The sequence below is a fragment of the Ambystoma mexicanum genome, chromosome 14, assembly GCF_040938575.1.
Source record: "Ambystoma mexicanum isolate Mex_15411 chromosome 14, UKY_AmexF1_1, whole genome shotgun sequence".
In the NCBI taxonomy this organism is placed as follows: Eukaryota; Metazoa; Chordata; class Amphibia; order Caudata; family Ambystomatidae; genus Ambystoma; species Ambystoma mexicanum.
In genome coordinates, this window is record NC_090940.1 from 669,597,283 (window position 1) to 669,615,619 (window position 18,337).

Sequence of the window (18,337 nt, forward strand, 5' to 3'; positions counted from 1 at the left end):
GGGAACAAAGAACAAAGCTGAAGATGCAGGGGTCCTGGATGGGCGAATAAAGCCATTGGCAAGGTACTGGTCTAAGTATTGTCGTAGGTGAAGGTTCTCAGGTTCCGTAAGGGCACAGATCCTGCTACAAGGGGGTTGTGCACCTGGTATGAGATCGATTTGACAATTGTACGATCTGTGAGGAGGTAAGGTGTTTGCGTGTTCTTTTTGGAAGACATCCTGGAATTCTTGGTATTCTGGAGGTAGTTGCATTATTGCTGTGGTTACTGTGGCCAGGCCTGCGTTCTGACTTTTCTTTGGGTAACAGGTTTGTGCACAATCCGGGAAGGTTATTCTCTTCTCTCACCAATCAATACAAGGATTATGTGTTTCCAACCAAGGTATCCCCAGTATTATTTGGAATTGTGGGGCTTTGATTAGATCAAACACAATAGTCTCTCGATGCCCATCCTGACCCAATAGTGTCATCTCTGCGGTGGAATGAGTTACAGGCCCAGAGGCAATTTCAGTTCGTTCCATCGACTGTGGTGATGACATCTGAGGTGGTTTTTCGTCAGAGAGGTAGATTCTTCCTGGAAGCCAATTCATAGTCCACATAGTTTCCTATGGCCCCGCTATCAATGTATGCCCTTACTGCGTGCATACGCGATGGCTGCCCTGGATCTACGAGGACCATTGGTATGATGAAATGCGAGGTCTGAGTATCCTTCTTCAAGCTCGGCAAGCGGACCTCTATGCTTATCGGGCGTGGTTGTTTCCTGAGTTTGACTCCATATGGCTTTAATCAGCAGCTCCTACCACCTTCTTGGGTGGTTTTACAGGGCAATCCCGTAGAAAATGCCCAGAAGTTCCACAATATAGACACAATTGCATTCGCCGTCTCCTTTCTCTTTCCTTATGGGTTAAGGATCCTTTAACCCCTCCGATTTGCATGGGTTCTGAAGCATCTGCTCCTTTGGGGTTAGTGTGGGTTTTGACCAACACCCGATTCTCAAACTTGGCTCGATCAGCCTTTCTGTTCTGAAGTCTGTGATCTAACTGGACCACTAAGTCTATATATTCAGCGCAGTCTTGTGGTGGGTTCACGACTTGAGCCAAGACATCCTTGAGTTCTCCTCGAAGCCCTCGATGAAATAACGTGATTCGTTTTACCTTAGGACATCCAGTTTCCACTATCAACCTATTAAAGGTTGCGATGTAGGATAGAAGGTCCTGGTTACCCTGTCGTAGGGACAAAAGTTCGTTTTCCAGGGCCTGTCCTTGGGAGTGCCGGGCAAATAGTCTTTCCATGCTAGTTTGAAAGCCCTGAAAATCCCGAAGAATTGGGTCATCCTGAGTAACTAGCGGAATTGACCAATCAGCTGCACTGCCACTGAGATATGACAATACAAAGGCTACCTTGGCTTGATCGTTTGGGAAGGCTCCAGGTCTGCATAAAAAGTGCAAGCGGCATTGGTTCATAAACACGGCAAACCTTTTTGGATCTCCGGCAAAGCGTTCGGGTGGAGCTAATGGAACATTTCCTGGTAGGTTTATTTGCACAGGGTTACTCAATAACACAGGAGCTGGATTTCCCCCGGAACCAGGTAGGGGTGCTTGTCCAGCCTGGCTTTGCAATAGTTGCCTAGCAAGGTCATCAGTTCGCTCCTTTGACAAAATCAGTTCTCTCCTGAGAGCATTGGTTTCTTGACGGGCGGAATGCACTTCAGCCCTCAGTTACCCTAGTAATTGGGCCAATTGGTCAGTCTCTGAAGTACCATAACGCCCGGGTGGGAATTTGTGGGTAGGCTTCGCGTTCTGTTACGCTCACCTGGCTCCCACAGAGGCATCGATCGGAACTGGACAGCTGCGGTCTCCACCAATGTGACGCGTAGGGCCGAGATGACAGACTGGACTGGCCCACCTAGCTTCGTTTGCTGGGCCCGTAGGAATATTCTTCTGCAAATGGAGAAAGGGAATTAACTACCCGTGGAGTTGAGCGTAAATCCCCAGACCCCCGCTGAAGAACCCCGCAGATCACCTTTGATGTCCCCTCTTATAGTCTCACCTGATGGTTTGAAAAGATGAGCTCTCCATCCTGCTTTGAGCGCAGGGGCGCGTTGATAACTAGTTGCTTCACTGGTTCAAAGGAATTGGTGAGTTCCAGAACAATATTGACTCTGAGATTCCCGGCAAGACGGCATAAGTATAAAGTTTGTAAGGATTCAAATGCCTGACTTTCACTCTTGTCCGATTCCTTGCAGGTTGCAGCTTGACCCTAATGAAGAGTTCCTCGTGGCAACCAGTAGTATTCTGGTAAGGATTTGTATTTTCCAACACAGTTAGATAAAATAATGTCAATATGTAACCTGTTGCTTTCTCCCTTATTCAGGCGCTGAGAGAAAGTATGAAGTCTCGGGGAATAATACCTCCAGCGGTAAAATCAGGTAAGTCTATTGTGGTGAGGAGGATTCCCCTTGTTAGTCCCTTTGTTTCACCTTGCTGTCCTTTTGTTTCCCCTTAGGGGCCGGGTTCGGCGAAGATGCAGTGGAAGCTGCGCCGACCCGTGAAGAGGAATAGTACCCCCGGTGGTAAAATCAGGTAAGTCTATGGGGGGTAACTAATATTCCTCTGTGTATTCCCTTGGCTCACCTTGCTGTTCTTGTCTTCTCCTTAGGTGCCGGAGTGCGGCGGGAACATGCAGGAGGATGCGGTGGAATGTGAAGATGCTGCGAAGGCCGGTGAGTTCAGCGCAGCACTGCAGCAGGCGAGATGACGCGCATAAAATAACTTCTTTCTTCCAGCTCGAAGGCGCGATGGATCGGGAATTCAGGTAAGGATCAAAGGTATTGCTCTTGTCCTAACCTTTTCTCCTTCTTTCTTCCTTTTTCTAGGAGCTCCAAACTCGAGGCGGGCGTGGCAGAAGGCTGGATGCAGACTTGCAGGCACGGTGAGCGTTATGCTGCTGGATGCAGAATAATGCGAAGCATGTGCTGCTCTTCGGCGTGGTTTAAATAGCCTCCAAAAGAGTCCCTAAGTAAAGTAGTCCCTTCCAAGCCTCCTTTGGCTTCGAGCTCTTGCAGCATGGTCTGCATCAGGTAAATTTTAATCTATGAGCCTGGCGCCTATGGCGCCAGGACTGACTCTCCATATGAGCCTGGCGCCATAGGCACCAGGACTGGACCCAAATAGCCCCTAGTAGGTGTTGTTGGGCTTGCTCGGGGTAACTTGATGCCTGCTTCCGGGGTTGCTGGACGTGGTCTGGGTCCCCGGGGGTAGGCATCATGACAATATTACTGTGTTTGCCATTATTCACTTGTGTTTGTTCTGGGCCTAATAAATCGTATATTTTTTATATACGTCTGTCTATGGGTAATTCTTGTCATCCTACTGTGTGTGCTCATATAAGACCTCAGATCACCCCCACTACTCCTGAGACTTAGTCTTGGCGCTCTCCAAGCTGCCTTGAATTGTCCTGGCTAACTTCACAAAAGTGTTCCCCATTTCACTAACAAGGGTGGTCTCCTGACCATCTGTTCACCAGAGAAGAGTTCAGAAATCCATTTGAAGGGCCGCTCATACTTTGGGAACTCCTCCCTAACGCACGCTGCCTCTCCTATTGAACTTTTTCAGTGGGATGATTTCTCCTGTCCTCGTGGGCACGCTGCCACTCCTATTAAACTCTTTCAGTGGGATGATTTCTCCTGCCTCGTGGGCACGCTGCCACTCCTATTGAACTCTTTCAGTGGGATGTTTTCTCCTGCCTCCAGGGCACGCTGCCACTCCTATTGAACTCTTTCAGTGGGATGATTTCTCCTGCCTCCTGGGCTCTGTGGGTTGCTGTGAATTGTTGTACGTGGGACCTGGTGCATTCTACTTGAGCGAGGCTCATAAACTCCTCTGTTTTAGGCAAAAATAATTCCCGGCCTGCACAGTGTGCTTTGGGGGCTAAGGCAAAGGTGGACGTGCACGTGGCTGGCTTCTGGTACAGATCTTTTGTCATTTTAGCATTGTGCACTTGATGTCTAGACACTGAGAATGTTACCAGGGCAGCAGAAGTCCTAGTACATACAAGGTCACGGCTGAGTTTGAAAACTTGGGAGATCCCCGGTATATCACCTGCATCATGGTGCAGGTGACTTCTCTGAACCCCAGCATCCCTTCAATTGCATCCTCTAGACACACGTATGTGATTTTTGTCACAAAGGCTCTACTTGAGTTGTATGGCCATACCTTCAAACCTTCATGGGTTCACATAAAAAAAAGAATTTGGGCAAATGAGTGGGGGAAAGCACATTTTAGTGACTGGGCATACTCCATGCCATCAAAAGGAACATTCTGCCAAGAATGCTGCTCCTCTTTAGAATGTGTAATTTTGTGGTCCCACGCCGCTTCTTCAAGGAGGGAAGGACTGTAAGCAGCATTATTGGCACACCAAGTTAAGTCCATGCAGTGCCTATATCAGGTTGATCTTTACTGAAAATATGGATTAAGCAGCCTTTATATATTAAGGCAGCGCAACTCATGTCCTTGACTGATTATCTCTGGATTGCAAAGGGAAAGCTGTGGATGGCTCCAGAAAACAGTGCTCTGGCCTCTAGGATGGTGGATAATAGAATCCAGGCATCTTGGAAATGTTTGCTGCAGACATTTTGGAATGTGTAGCAGAATACCAGTGACCACTTAAAGCTTCCTATGTATCTCTCTCTGTGACGGAAGGCCATCTGATGAGGATGACGTATCCATTGATTGGTGTGATCTTTATTAACATAAAATGATGTAGTTAATTATGTTTCTGAAAGAGAGGTCAGCTAATGGGATACTCTTTCATAAGTGATCCATGCCAAAACTATAGTGCACAGATATGCCTTTGCTGTACCCATTGTAAGCGGTCAGTAATGAGAGGCAGACAACTGCTTGTGATTTCCTCAGAGATAAACATGTTATAAAAGGCAAAAGTTTCAAATAAATCCTCGCTAGTCCTACTCTATCAGGGAATTCCCTACCTACACTAAAGGCTAAGGGAATAACTCCTAACATAAACAAACTGGCCCACACACTAAACAACAAAACATTCAAAGTGAATTATAAACAACATAAAAGGGGGAATAACAAGCAACCAGTAATTTGGATGGCCTTTGCCTGCCCTGGGTAAATCCCTTGCCCAGGATTATTCAAAGTCAATTTGCCCAAATGTTCAAAAAGAAAAATAAATCCTTTAACCAGTTCTTGTAAATTCCAAATCAAACAAAAGTTCACCAAATAAAAATCCACTGGTAGCAGTTCTGTAGCTTTATGTTGAAAAGATCCCCTTACAATTCCAGCCAAACAAATAGCACCAATGGTAATCCTGGATGTCTTCCTTCCAAGATTGTTTTGCCACAGTTCAAAGACTAGATTAGCAACTTCTCCTTCTACAACTTCACAAGTAGTTATGCCTTCTGCAGTGTATTTGGTATAATTGTCAGGATACTTCTTTTTGGGTGGTTGCTTTCCTCTTGACAACCACCCACTTACTACTGTTACCGTGGGAACAGACTCCCTGGTTCCACAGTATGACATTACTTCAACCAACTTCAATGTGACATCCACTGACAGTATTATACACAACCATAGTTCTGATATTTCTGCTTCAACTTTATACTTGAGAATAGTTAGGCATTTTAAAGGCAGGCAAGGCACTCTTCTTTCCTATGGTCCAAGAAAGGGGCAGCCTCTTTGTCTCTTCGGTCTGCCTCACTGCCACAAGTATAACCTGCCTCTGCCTCAAGACTGACTTTCTCTCCACTTCAACAGTCTCAGCATTACAGATTATTTGTTCAATCGTTTTACAGGCACCCAGCTCCCTTCCCAAGCTTTATTGACACCTTCCTGGTTCCAGTAGCTACCCTGAAGCTGTACTGCCACACTTCCAGCTTCAGATAGCAATGTATCACTTGTATCAGAGGACAATGGACCTTTAACAACTTTGCCAGTTAGGCGGATAGGTTTAAACAGGGTTTGCTTCAATATAAAAAGGGTTCACCTCTTGGCTTGGGTAATGCTTTGTCTTCTCATTAATACAACAACTTTTGGGGTTAAAAAATACTTGGCCTTAATGTTACAAGTTTCAATCTTCAAAGGACAAAACAGATTTAGGCATGTGCGACCACTCTTTAAGGTAGATCTTAAACCTTAAGTATCTGTGAGTGTTTGTAAATTGGCCACACACGACATTCCTTTGATGCCGTAAGATCTTGTAACAATCATGAAAGTCAAGATTAGGGTTTTCAGAGAACTTTAGAAAGTGTTCCCCCTTTTATTAGCGACACGCGACCACTCCAGCAACATTAAGTGTTCAACAATGGAAATTAAATGCTTTTCTTCGAACGTGAGCACTATAACTTTTACTAGGAGTGTGCGTGATACATTTCCATTGTAAAGAATAGCTTTCACAATGACAAACAGTATATACTCACTTCTACTCTTACGCAAGCCACTTTAAAAGCTGGTGACAGCAACTGGCAGGGGCTTCTGAGTGAACCTGAACATCAAGCCTCACTCACCGGCTCCAGGAACACTGCGGTTGCGGGCTGCTTCCACTTCCTCTTCTACTATGGCTTTGGGCACACTTGGCATCCAAACCCCTCTGCAGCACAGGTTTCTTAGGTTCGGCCACACTAACCGGGAGTCTCCTTCTCTCCTCTGTCCCTCATCATGCTTCTTGCTATGGGCCGCGGCATCAGCACAGTCGCGACTCTGCAATTACAGCCACTAGGCGCACCGGGAAGACTTTCACTTTCAGCACGTCTCTCTCAGTACAACTACGGCAAAACAGGGTTTGTGAACACAGGATCCTCTCAGAACTTGTAGGTGAAATCTGCTTTCTCCACATACGGGTGTCCCTCAAGTGATCACACTTTCTCACAAACTGCCAGCCTCATCCTCTTCTGCTCCTACAGACAGCCTTCCAGCTCCTGCTCCAGCCTTTTATGCCTCTTAGGTGGGGCAATTGATTTCAGATGCAGGCCATAACTGTCAATTGCCTGTCCCTTGAAAGGCTGTTAGGACTAATTTCCTCTCCTCCACCTCTACATGCCTCTTCAGTCCTCTTCTTTGTCTCGGTTCCTATGGAACTCTGGGGCATGTTTACTTTATCAAAGTTAGGTTGTTGTACTTCTTCTATATTATTAAGGGATGATTTAATTCCCTTAGTCATTTTAACACAGGGGCTGTAGGTGTTAACTTTATTAGAGGAAGAAAGTGTAGAGAGGCAACATTTCTGCCATTCCTTGTAGTGTACCTTTGGAATTGAGGAGGGCATTTGATTTTAGTGATAAAAAAGGTGTGTTCTTTTTGTATAATATGTTGTGGGGTTATAACCTTAGGGTTTATCACCTCCGTTTTACCAAGAGGTTGAGAGATATCAAAATGACAATTAGCCACAACTTCTTCTGGCATAGTGCTAAGAATATCCCCTTCAGGGGAAAAATACGGTGTCTCATCCCACGGAATCGCCTCACTCCCCTGGGCCCTGTCTCCTCCCTGGTGATCCTCCTGCAGTACACCAGCCCCAGGGTTGGGATCAGGAAGCGTCTGCCCTCCCCTGGCCACCTGGGAGGAGACTTTAGGCAGGGGTTCAGTGAGGGATCTGCAGGATTCGTCAAACCTCTCTCCTGACAGGATTATAACAATTGTATGCCTTAGTCAGACTGGTGGGACATACATTTGTAAAATTAAACCATGCCTGGATGCGGCATGATGACTACCAAGTATATACAATTATTCAGCCACAGCAATTTGGCATCACACTAGTGTCAACTCTGTGAGAAGTTCCCAGCTATGCCAGGACTGATGTGTATTGGTGTCATGTCTGGGGGTCTCCACCGTTGCTATGTGGAACAATAGCCAAGATGATACCTGTCCTGTAGAAAGGGTAATGCCGTCCCCCAAGGTATAGGAACTTCCCCAGGAAGTCTCCTGTGAACCTGTGCTTCAAGGACAGCACAGGCTATCAAGAGCAGAAGTATAATACGTTTAGACCTCTGTTTGGAGTGCAGTCCATTCCAAGATCCTCTGCCACAAAGGTGAAGGCAAAAGGCATCCAAAGCAGAGGAGAGCTCTATCCCTAACCATCTCCTATAAACAGTGGGGTGACTGCTGCTGAGCCATGACCTCTCTTCTGGCTGCGCTGGAACCAGGCTCCTGTTCTCTGGAGGTGAAGGATTGCCCTACAAGTGCCAGGCAAGCTACCTGTAGTGGGAGTACAGAACAGAAGCACTCACCTTTTCATGAAACCGCTTGATTTGACTGCCAGCAACCCAATAGCCCAGAAGCAGTTGGAATCCTGTTTTGCCATCTCAAGATGCCATTGAGCCAGTAAATTCATATTTGATGGCTTTGAGATGCCACAGGACCTGTGATACTGCTTCTGGCACTCAAAGCAAACTTCAAGCCGCTTGCTGCATCTTGAGCCATCCATATGCTGGCTTGACCCAATACTGTCTCAAGGAAACCGACAGAAGGCTCGGCCTTCGTGGGAGCAACCGATTCACCCGGAAGCCATTGAACTAACCACTGTGAATGCAGACTCAACTCATCAGAAGTTATTGTCTCGCTGCTCGAACAGTTAGAAGACACATCTTGCCGTCTCGAACACAGACTGAACCCTTCGGGAGTCTTCACTATCAAACCGACGCAATGCTGACTGCTAGTGGGACTGCATCAACTCGAAATGTCTCAACCTCAGCACAATCACAGCTCAATCACCAAGAAGCCTGGTTCAATGCTGTCCAGCCACCAAAGACAGGAATATGGTACTGTGAAGAAAACCCTGTCCTTCATGGACTTTGGCGACCATAGTCACTTTAATGCTCCCCTCTTCTCCACCTTTTTCCTTCCAGGAACCTTGAACCTTGGCATTGTTGCACAATCTGATTGCATGAACACCCCTGTTCATCTACCCAGAGTGCCCTTTCTCAAAGGTCTGCATTCTCTGCGTTTTCTTTCACCGGTAGGATTTTTCTAGTGTTTTCTCATTATCTGATTGATTAATTCCATTTGTATCATTTGATTAACTGTCTCTATTTGTACAGAACCTTGGTTGGACAATCATTTTTTTTGGAAACACTGTACTTAAGTTATTAGGTCGTTACATCAGCTCACACCCATAGCCTGCCATTGGCCCACGTTACCAAAAGAGGCAAAGCCTCTGCCTTCTTAACCTTTATGATGGGGATCACTTCTGGTTTCGTAGATGTGTGGTGCTGAGTAGGCGGTGGAATCCCAGAACCTTATGTGCATGATCAGGAAGTCTTTTCTGCTCCACAATATTCTGTACTACCCCCTCATCGCAGGGATGAATGTGTAATCAATCGTCAACCAAACCAACCCATCCAGTTCTGTAGGATGTACATCTTGTCAGAGAAGGAAAAGGCGGTACTCAAGGAGTATCTTCAGTATAACCTTCAGAACGAGCTGATAACCAAATCCACCTCCCCTACAGGAGCCTCTCTTTTTTTATCCCCAAGATAAACACAGATGAATTACACCCATGTATAGATTTACGAGGACTAAACAAGAGCACGATACCGGACCGATATCCCATGCCCCTGATTCTGGACATTCTAGAGGCCGTCAAAGGGGCCACTATATATACGAAACTAGATTTTAGAGGGGTATATCAACTGGCTCGTATTAGAGCAGGGGATGAGTGGAAGATGGCATTCCGCATGCCCTTCTGCCATTTTGAGTACTGTGTAATGCCCTTCGGGCTATCCAATGCCGCAGCCATATTCCAGAGGTTTATGGATCACATCTTTGCAGATTTCCGGTTGCATTTTGTTATCATTTATTTGGATGATATTCTGGTGTTTTCCCCCACAATTACAGATTACGTCTGGCACGTCCATCTGGTGTTGGCTTGACTCAAAGAGAACCATCTGTTTGTAAGTTAGAAAAGTGCAAGTTTAACCAGTCTCAGGTTACCTGCCTTGGTTATATATTGTCTGCTCAAGGTATTTCGATGGATTCTGGCAAAGTCACAGCAGTCATAGAATGGCCTTCACCTTCCACAGTAAAGGACATTCAACGCTTTCTAGGCTTTGCAAATTTTTATAGGAAGTTCATCCCTACTTTTTCTTCTATCATTCAGCCTCTTAACAATTTGTTGAAGAGTGCCTTTCTTATGGAATACCCAAGCCCAACAGTCCTTTGATCAATTCAAGCAATTGTTTTTGACTGCTCCTATTCTGGTTAACCCGGATCAACAGAAAAGATTTATCTTGGAAACTGATGCCTCCCATCATGCCCTCGGAGCTGTACTTTTACAGGAATCCGATCAAGGAGACGAATGCCCAGTCACATATATGTCCAAAACCTTGTCGCCTTCAGAACTAAATTACTCGGTCCACAAAAAAGAACTCTTGGTGATCAAAAGAGCATTCGAGGAATGGAGGCAATTGTTGTTGGGCGCTACATTTCCCATAAAAGTTAGAACAGATAACCAGAACCTGAAGGCCCTGCAATATGCTCAAACCCAGAATAGCAGGCAAGCACGTTGGGCTAATTTCTTCTCCCCATATAATATCACTTTCACATTTATCCCGGGAGAAGCAATCTTCGCGCTGATGCCTTGTCGAGGAACTCTCGGTTTCATTCAGAATGCCTTTTCCCCCCAAGGTCCTGTTTATACATGTCATCATGGATTTCCTTCAGATGATCAAATTGGCCGCCAGGGACCATGAAGAATTGTGCCAACAAATGGTTCACAAGCACAATCTCCGTAAGGAAAAAGGACACTATTTCCGAGATCTCAAGGTGCTTCTCCCAACAGCCTCCTTCCAAAAAGAGGTCCTTCGTATGTGTCATGATTCACAGGCTGCCGGACATCGAGGCGTAGCCAATACTACAGAGCTGATACAAAGACATTTTTGGTGGCCTACATTAACCACCGACGTACAGGACTATGTGTCCTCTTCTACCATCTGTCTCCAGACAAAGATACCCCGACATTCCCTCTGGGTCACTTGGTAAGAATGCCTTTGCCAGACAAACCATGGCAGGTTATTTCCATGGACTTCATACTGGATTTGCCCCCATTGCAGGGATGCACCGCAGTGATGGTGACAATCGATGACTTTACCAAACTCGCCCATTTTGTATCTTTGCCAGGAGTCCCGGCTGCTGCCCGCATGACTAGGATCTTCATTGAGACCATTTTTTCTCGCCACAGATTGCCGGACACTATTCTGTCTGACAGGGGTTCCCAATATACCTCTCGCTACTGGCAACAAATTTGTTCCTGCCTCAACATTAAGCAGGCGTTAAGTTCAGGATTTCACCCCCAAACCAACGGTCAGACTGAAAGACTGAATCAGACCCTTGAGGATTATCTACAGTGTTTCATCTCCGCCGCACAGGACAATTGGGTAGAACTTCTTCCATTAGCAGAATTTTCTTACAACAATGACGCCCATACAGCTTTGAAAACGAGCCGATTTTTCTGTACTTACTTATGGATACCATCCGTCCTGTTTCCCGACTGTCATACCAACTTCCACCCAGTTCCCGGATATTGACACCCTGGTGAACAACATCCAGCAGGGACGCAAGACTGCCCGTACAGCGCTTCAGGAGGCACAGGACCACGTTAAAGGCTTCATGGACCGATATTTGTCTCCCGCATCAGTGCTACCTCCAGAGGATTCGGTCTGGCTGGCATCCTGTTTCCTTCCACGCCATTTGGTGCCTGCGAAGCTGTCTCTGTGATATTTTGGCCCCTTTGTTATTATGGAATGGATAGGATCAGTGGTCTTTTTCCTTTGGCTTCCTTCTTCCTGGTCCAGCATTCACCAGGTGTTTCACATTTTGCAACTCAAACCTGATGTTTTGGATAGTTTCCATAGGTGTACCGTTCCTCGTCCTCCCCCTTTGTCCACCGTTACGGGGCCAGAGTTCGAGGTCTTTGGAATTTGCGATTCCCATTATTTCCAAGGTCAGCTTCAGTACCTGGTGGACTGGAAAGGCTATTCTCAGGCTGATCGGACCTAGGAGCCGGCAACCGCAGTTCACGCCTCCCGCTTGGTGTGCCAATTTCACCGCCTGCACCCCAGGAAACCGGGATGCTCTCCCCTTGGGAGGGGGCATACAGTCACATCCCATATGCAGCGTTGGCCATTATGGATTAAATAGAGAAGGGTCTGCTCCGCTATTCAGTCTTCCGCCAAGATGGTGCCCGAAGGGCCATGCGACGTTCCACCTGTCACGCACTCACGCCTTCCCTTCCTGTCTCCGACCATGGCAGTCCCTGGCATGGGATATCTGCAGCTACAAGCAGAGATGCAGCGCATCGCTATTCTCCCAGGCATACGCTCCATGAGTTTGCAGATTTACTATTCCCAGTTTCGATATTTTCCTTAGCTACATGTTCATTTACTCTGTCTCTAGTCCATCAGGGACCCACTGCTCTCGCTCTCCCGTATTTCCCATCTGCAATCATTCCTGCCGCGAACACGCTTCAGACCAAACCGGTGTGTACAGCCTTTAGCCTCCCGCATTACATCCAACCTTTACTCCCAGGGACCCGCTTACTATCTTCATTTATCTCGGCAGCATGGAAACTTCCATCCTCTGATATTAGAGCCCTGTAAGCCGTTCCTAGCTACGAACGCCTTAGCAGTAAGACTACTTCGGTCCAATCAGGTGTGTTAACCTTCGCCCTCAACACATTCAAACCTCTCTTTCCGGACCCTCAGAAATCTCTTCTGGTATTTGCCTTCTTGCTCCAAGTCTTTAACCCTCGGATTCCCGTTACCTTCATTTAACTTTGTGCTTTACTTCCCTGCAGCACAGCTGTATCTCCTCATTTGACATTGACAGTCACTACGAAGTTGAGACTCCACAGCTGAACTATCGGAAGAGCCTGTAGACCAGACAGAAGCCAATCCAGTCGTCAGGGTTTTAGTCAACAGAGGGATTCCCTCGTGATCTTGTCCTTCCAAATCTTGTCTTGCAGGACAGGTGGGCAGAGTTTTCAGGGGGACTTCTCAAGCTCTTCCAACCGTTGCATCTGGAACAGGTTAGTGCTTGCATATTTTGTACTACTTTCACTGGCTAGACTCACATATCCATGATATCCCCAGTCTTTTTGTCCAGAGCTTATGGGTTAAGCTCCTTCCCTCTGGCTCCAGGGAAGGGCAGATTGCATCAGTTTTGCAGACTTTTATGAAAAGTGCTTCCTTTTATTCCATTGCAGTTTTGTGCTACTGTAGTCATGGCCTCTATAATCGGCTTGAAGGACGACTGCAATGGTATATACTCGGGTCAACCTGATTTCTTGGTCCAACGGCTCCAAGTTCTGCAAAATTCTGCAGCACGATTGGCAATGAATGCTCTGAGACGATCTTCCGCCTCTTCTTTACTGGCTAAACTTCACTGGCTTCCGGTGGGAAGCCTTATAACATTTAAGGCACTCTGTTCTGTTGCAAGTCCTGCATTTTTCTAAAACACGAGCAGGAGGATGCTCTTTTTTCAGTCCTACCCCCTATGTTGTGGAAACTCGCTTCCTACCCACTTGCAGGAGATTTTGTATTGTCTATGCTTCCATAGAGCACTCAAGACTTTTTTTTTTGAGGAGGGATTTTTGTTTTGCAGTTCATTCTTTTGCCGCTAGCACCCATATGCCTTTTAGCCGTGGTCGGTGCTCAATACATGTATTTACATTACATTATATATGTGTTCAAAGGCTGGATACATATGTATTCAAAGCCTGGAATAGGAGAACTCGAGTGATTAGCGTAGCTCTGTGATTTAAAGCATTATGTACACTCTCTATAAGTATAAGGCAACCAAGCACGTCTGCAAATATAAGATTATCCTCATATCTAATTGTATCCTTCCTGTTCAGCTTATTAAAATGACATTTTGCCTTAACCTTATAATGTTGACTGTGACCAATATATCTGTGCATGAAATCAAGGTGATCTGTAGAAGACTGGCTACACGATTTATCAATTCTTTCATGTAGAGAAAGAGTGACTAACCAGGTCAAGAAAAAAGAAGATTTATACTCTGACATTTGGGATCTTTTCGATGAGTTTTACACTTGAGGTATACCCCCCTTTTTTATTCCTTCTTCCCCATCGCTCCTCTCCCCCTTCCCTTCTTTGCTTATGGATAGTGGTTACTGTTACACTGTTTATGTAATTGATATACCTTTGTTTACTTGCTTGTTCTTACTTTGTTGTGGATTGTATCAACTTGAACATTTCAATAAAGTATATTTGAATTGTGAAGCTATCTGAAACAAATTGATGTTATGAAAACTGTCTTTTTATGTATCCAAGATTGTTTTAAATGTTGATGATTACTGTGCTTTTATGGGTTGGTACCCGATATAAAGTTTGTTCGTATCATATCGGAAACAGTTGTGTTAAACTCTACATCTAATGAGTAGCGCAGTTTGAACACTAGTGGGAACCTATTGGGACGATTCACTACATTTCGTCACTTCTTCCCGAGAGGGAGCCCTTTCCCATGAGGCCAGGGAGGTGAGGCCGCTATCCGATAGCGCACCTGCGTGTGGTATAATGAGGTAGGATCTCATGGGGAGGGAGAAGGACAACTACCAGTCGCATCACACCTCTAACCTCCTTTAGCCCCTTTGTCTGATTCCGATCTTTACCTTAACTCTAAGACTGTCTATTGCTGTAAAGCAGAACCTCTTAAGGCAATGGTCAGTACTGAGATGAAGAAGAACAACTGGAGTACTAACCATGTCGGTACTGAGACAAGGAGGCCCTGTGAAGATTCAAGGATTAGCCAGTGGAAACCAATGAAGGACTATGATTGTTACGAATGGCAACAAAGTATAAAAATAGAGATGGGATTGTCTCCATTTTTGAATCCAGCCCCGATTGGCTGCAGCCTTCGTGCATGCAAGAAGCGGGAGCTTCGAACGGGTCTGCAAGACTCTGGAGAGAGTGTCTAGAAGATGCAGTGGACGGTCCAGCGGGGTCTTCAGTGGGCACGCAGGAGTGGTCCCACGCACGGAAGCAACCAAAAAGGCAAGCAAGTCGAGGCTATCGGTGGGAAGACCATCCCACAAAGCCGGTGAGAGCCAGACACTGGGGAGCCAGGCCGTCCCTCCGCAGTCCCTGGAAGTCCCAGAGACATGCTACGACCCAGAGAGAGGTAAGGTGAAGCACAGGAGACCCGGATGACACGCAGGAGAGAACCACATGCCAGCAAGAGCAATTGCCCCACAGTCTGTCTGCTGCCACTGGGCAGGAGAGACGTACCAGAGTTGTGAGTGCCCCGAACCTCACTCCAGAGGCAGGAATAACCCCCCTCCCAGCATGTACAGGTCGGAGACCCTACTAGCAAATGAGAAACCCCTGAGGGGACACTGCTCATTACAGCGGCAGGCCCAAGCCCACTGGCTATCAGGGAAGGGTTGAGGGCCCAAATCAAGACAGTCATATGAGTCATCTTCTTCATGGCAGTACAGGGCTGGGGAGTGAACCAAGTGGGCCAAACCAAAGAAGAAGAGAAACAAGGGTTGCAGACCCAAACAAGTGTCATATGAGTCATCTTCCTCGTGGCAGTACTTGGCAGGGAAGTGGAACAAGTGGACCAGACCAAAGAAGAAGAAAGGAGCCAGTGTCGCGGACCCTCATAACACTTAGAGAAGCTGGGTGTTTTAAGTGTGAAAACTTAATGAGGAGAAGACCTGGGTAAGAGAGTTATTCCGCCTGGTTGAAAGAGATTGTTTTTGCAAATACCGGGAGAAGGGAGGCATTCTCCTGGTAACGTGGACCAGCAAGAAGGTCCAACATGCCTGGGACAGGGAGTCCTTTCCCTGCGTCTTTTTGAGACGGAGAACAAATGCCAGGAGAAGGGAGACATTCTCCTGGCCCCTTGAAAAGATAACATTATTTGATAGTGTTTTTGAACTTTGTGACCTAGGGAAGGGAGTCATTCCCCCCAGGCTCTTTGTGACTGACTGTCAGGAGGATGGAGACCTTCTCCTGGCTCACCAAGGAAACATGGTATGGAGACTTGAACCATAAGCCAGGAGACGGGTGACATTCTCCTGGTATCAGAAAATGCCTATCTTATTCTTTAGGTTATAGTGTAATGGCCAGAAGTAAGATTTTCTTGACACAGGAGGGTGGACACTTTTACTTTGACAGACATCCTGACAGTCACCTTAGATCTTTGGTTGAGGCAAGGAAACTCCTCTTAGGAATAGGGAAAGATAGGTTTTCTCTTGCGTTTCTACCTAAGACGTCTTTAGCCCCAAACCTGCCACCTTTGTGTCAGAGTCCTTCTTCTACACCCCTACACTACCCAGAGAACAGGTTATTTGGCTGTGTTCATTCTCGATAGAGGGGCTCCCAGACCTCTTGGTATAAATGTTTAGGGATTTGGTGTTTCACCCTAAATTAAACAGGGTAATCCAGACGTGGACCCCTAGCTCACTGTGCTTAGAGAGGAACAGCTTCTCCTCACTGAGGAGGCCCGCCTAGGCCGAAACACATGTATGGGGATTCTGGTGGTACTCTTGTTCAGAGGAGAATTGCCTAGCATTGTGGTGCTGCACTTCCCGGTGGGTGGGACCAGACTGATATCCAAATTCCTCCTCTGCGAAAGTTACAGTGAGCTAAAACATGATTGTAGACCCTCCCGAATGGGCACCTTCCCATAGAACAGGTCATTTGACAGTGTGAAGTAATGGGGGCTACAATTGGGAGTAATTATGTATGTTTATTTTCCATACAATAGGTATATTAACTAGTAACTATTAACTGGTAAAGTACATACAATAGGGGACATGAAATGAAACGTCTCTTTCCTCCTTCGCGTTTCCAACTGTCTTTTCTCCATGTTCCACACTGGAATCACCTCGCTCTCATCCCTCGTGCATTCTTCACGTGCTGGGCACATCTACACTACACAACACACGTGCCGTGCAATGTAGATGAGGACACTACACAGTGTTCGTTCTCGGTAGAGGAACTTCCAGACCTTTGCATCTGATTCTAAATCGTATCTGCATTCCATCCAGGCTTTTCATTTTGCTAGCAAATGCGGCTGAAGACAATCTGATATTGTCGTCACATTTTAAAATACAACACTTGATCCACAAAGTAATACATGGATTTGCAAAAGAACTGTGTCACTAGAATGAATAAATAAGAGTTGTACATTTGGTGCAGGTTTACCCTTAATGTTATTAGCTTATTTAGTACACTTATAAAGGTTTTCAGGTTATTATCTGCGACAAGTTAATAAGACTAGCCCAATTTCTTCCACAGCTGTTGTTGGATCCTCGATTGTTACAGCTATACGTTGAGAGGGAAAATGTTGTTCGTTTATGGACTATCACACCTTATATCGGACATTTGAATCATCTATGAAGCTTTATACAAGCCCTAGTGTTTATTATTTTTCTTTTCATTTCAGTGGTAATTTATAGGGCAATCCCCACCTATGGGACAGTGCTTTCGGAGGCTCTCAAGGGCACTAGGTGAAGGCCACCTGGATGCCATTTTTGGATTGTGCCAGTTTATACAAGTTAAGACAATGGGGCCCTACTCCCTACAGGAGGCACATCGGGAGGCGATGGCTCATAGCCCCTTGCCTGAGGAGGTGGACAATGGATGTCGTCATATCGATGCGGATGACCGAGAACAAGAACGTCGCGTGATTCGTTGTCAGGGCATGCACATGGAGAAGGGACTCAGGTGAGATACCAGTATGTCTGTAGTTTAATAACGGGTGCGCCGTAGGTCAAGCAGAGTGACCTTTTGTAGAGGAGGTCCGACTATGAGGGTAATAAAGGCCGGGTGAGTTGGAGGAAAGTGGGGTTGGCTCGGGTGGTTGGGCATGGCGGGATGCTGTCCCTTTGTTGACTTTCAAGTCTGAATAAATGTTCATCTCTACCTGGCTTCTTAGTGTTGTTTTCTCTTCACTTCGATACAACAGACTGGAATATTTACTAATTCCAATATTTTTATTTGTAGATATTGTGGATTTCAAGCTGCAATGACCCCAATTTAACTGATAATTACACAATGATCTCTTTCTTGATTATAATATACTTCCAGGAATAAGTCCTGATTAAAAGATCTTGTAAGTAGGATCAACATATCCAAAATAGATTTGGCATTCTTTTTAATACAGGTGAATTTGGATGTTATCTTTCTCCATGCGCTCATTCACAATAAGAAAATTAAGATAACTGCATATGCTATAAAAGGTACGTACACCTTATGCTACTTGTAAAACATGGGCCAGTATACCCTCGGAATATTCCATATTTCTCTCTGCCAAAAAGTAAAATGCCAAAGGAGAGGTTTTAAAGCCAGAGGGGAAG

At 46.0% G+C, this 18,337-nt stretch overlaps 1 protein-coding gene across 2 annotated transcripts in view; it reads right to left on the reverse strand.

The window, feature by feature from the left end:
* Positions 1 to 18,337, reverse strand: part of LOC138527140 (zinc finger protein 282-like) — a 103,012-nt gene that overhangs the window by 40,380 nt on the left and 44,295 nt on the right. The gene's annotated exons all lie outside the window — the stretch shown is intronic.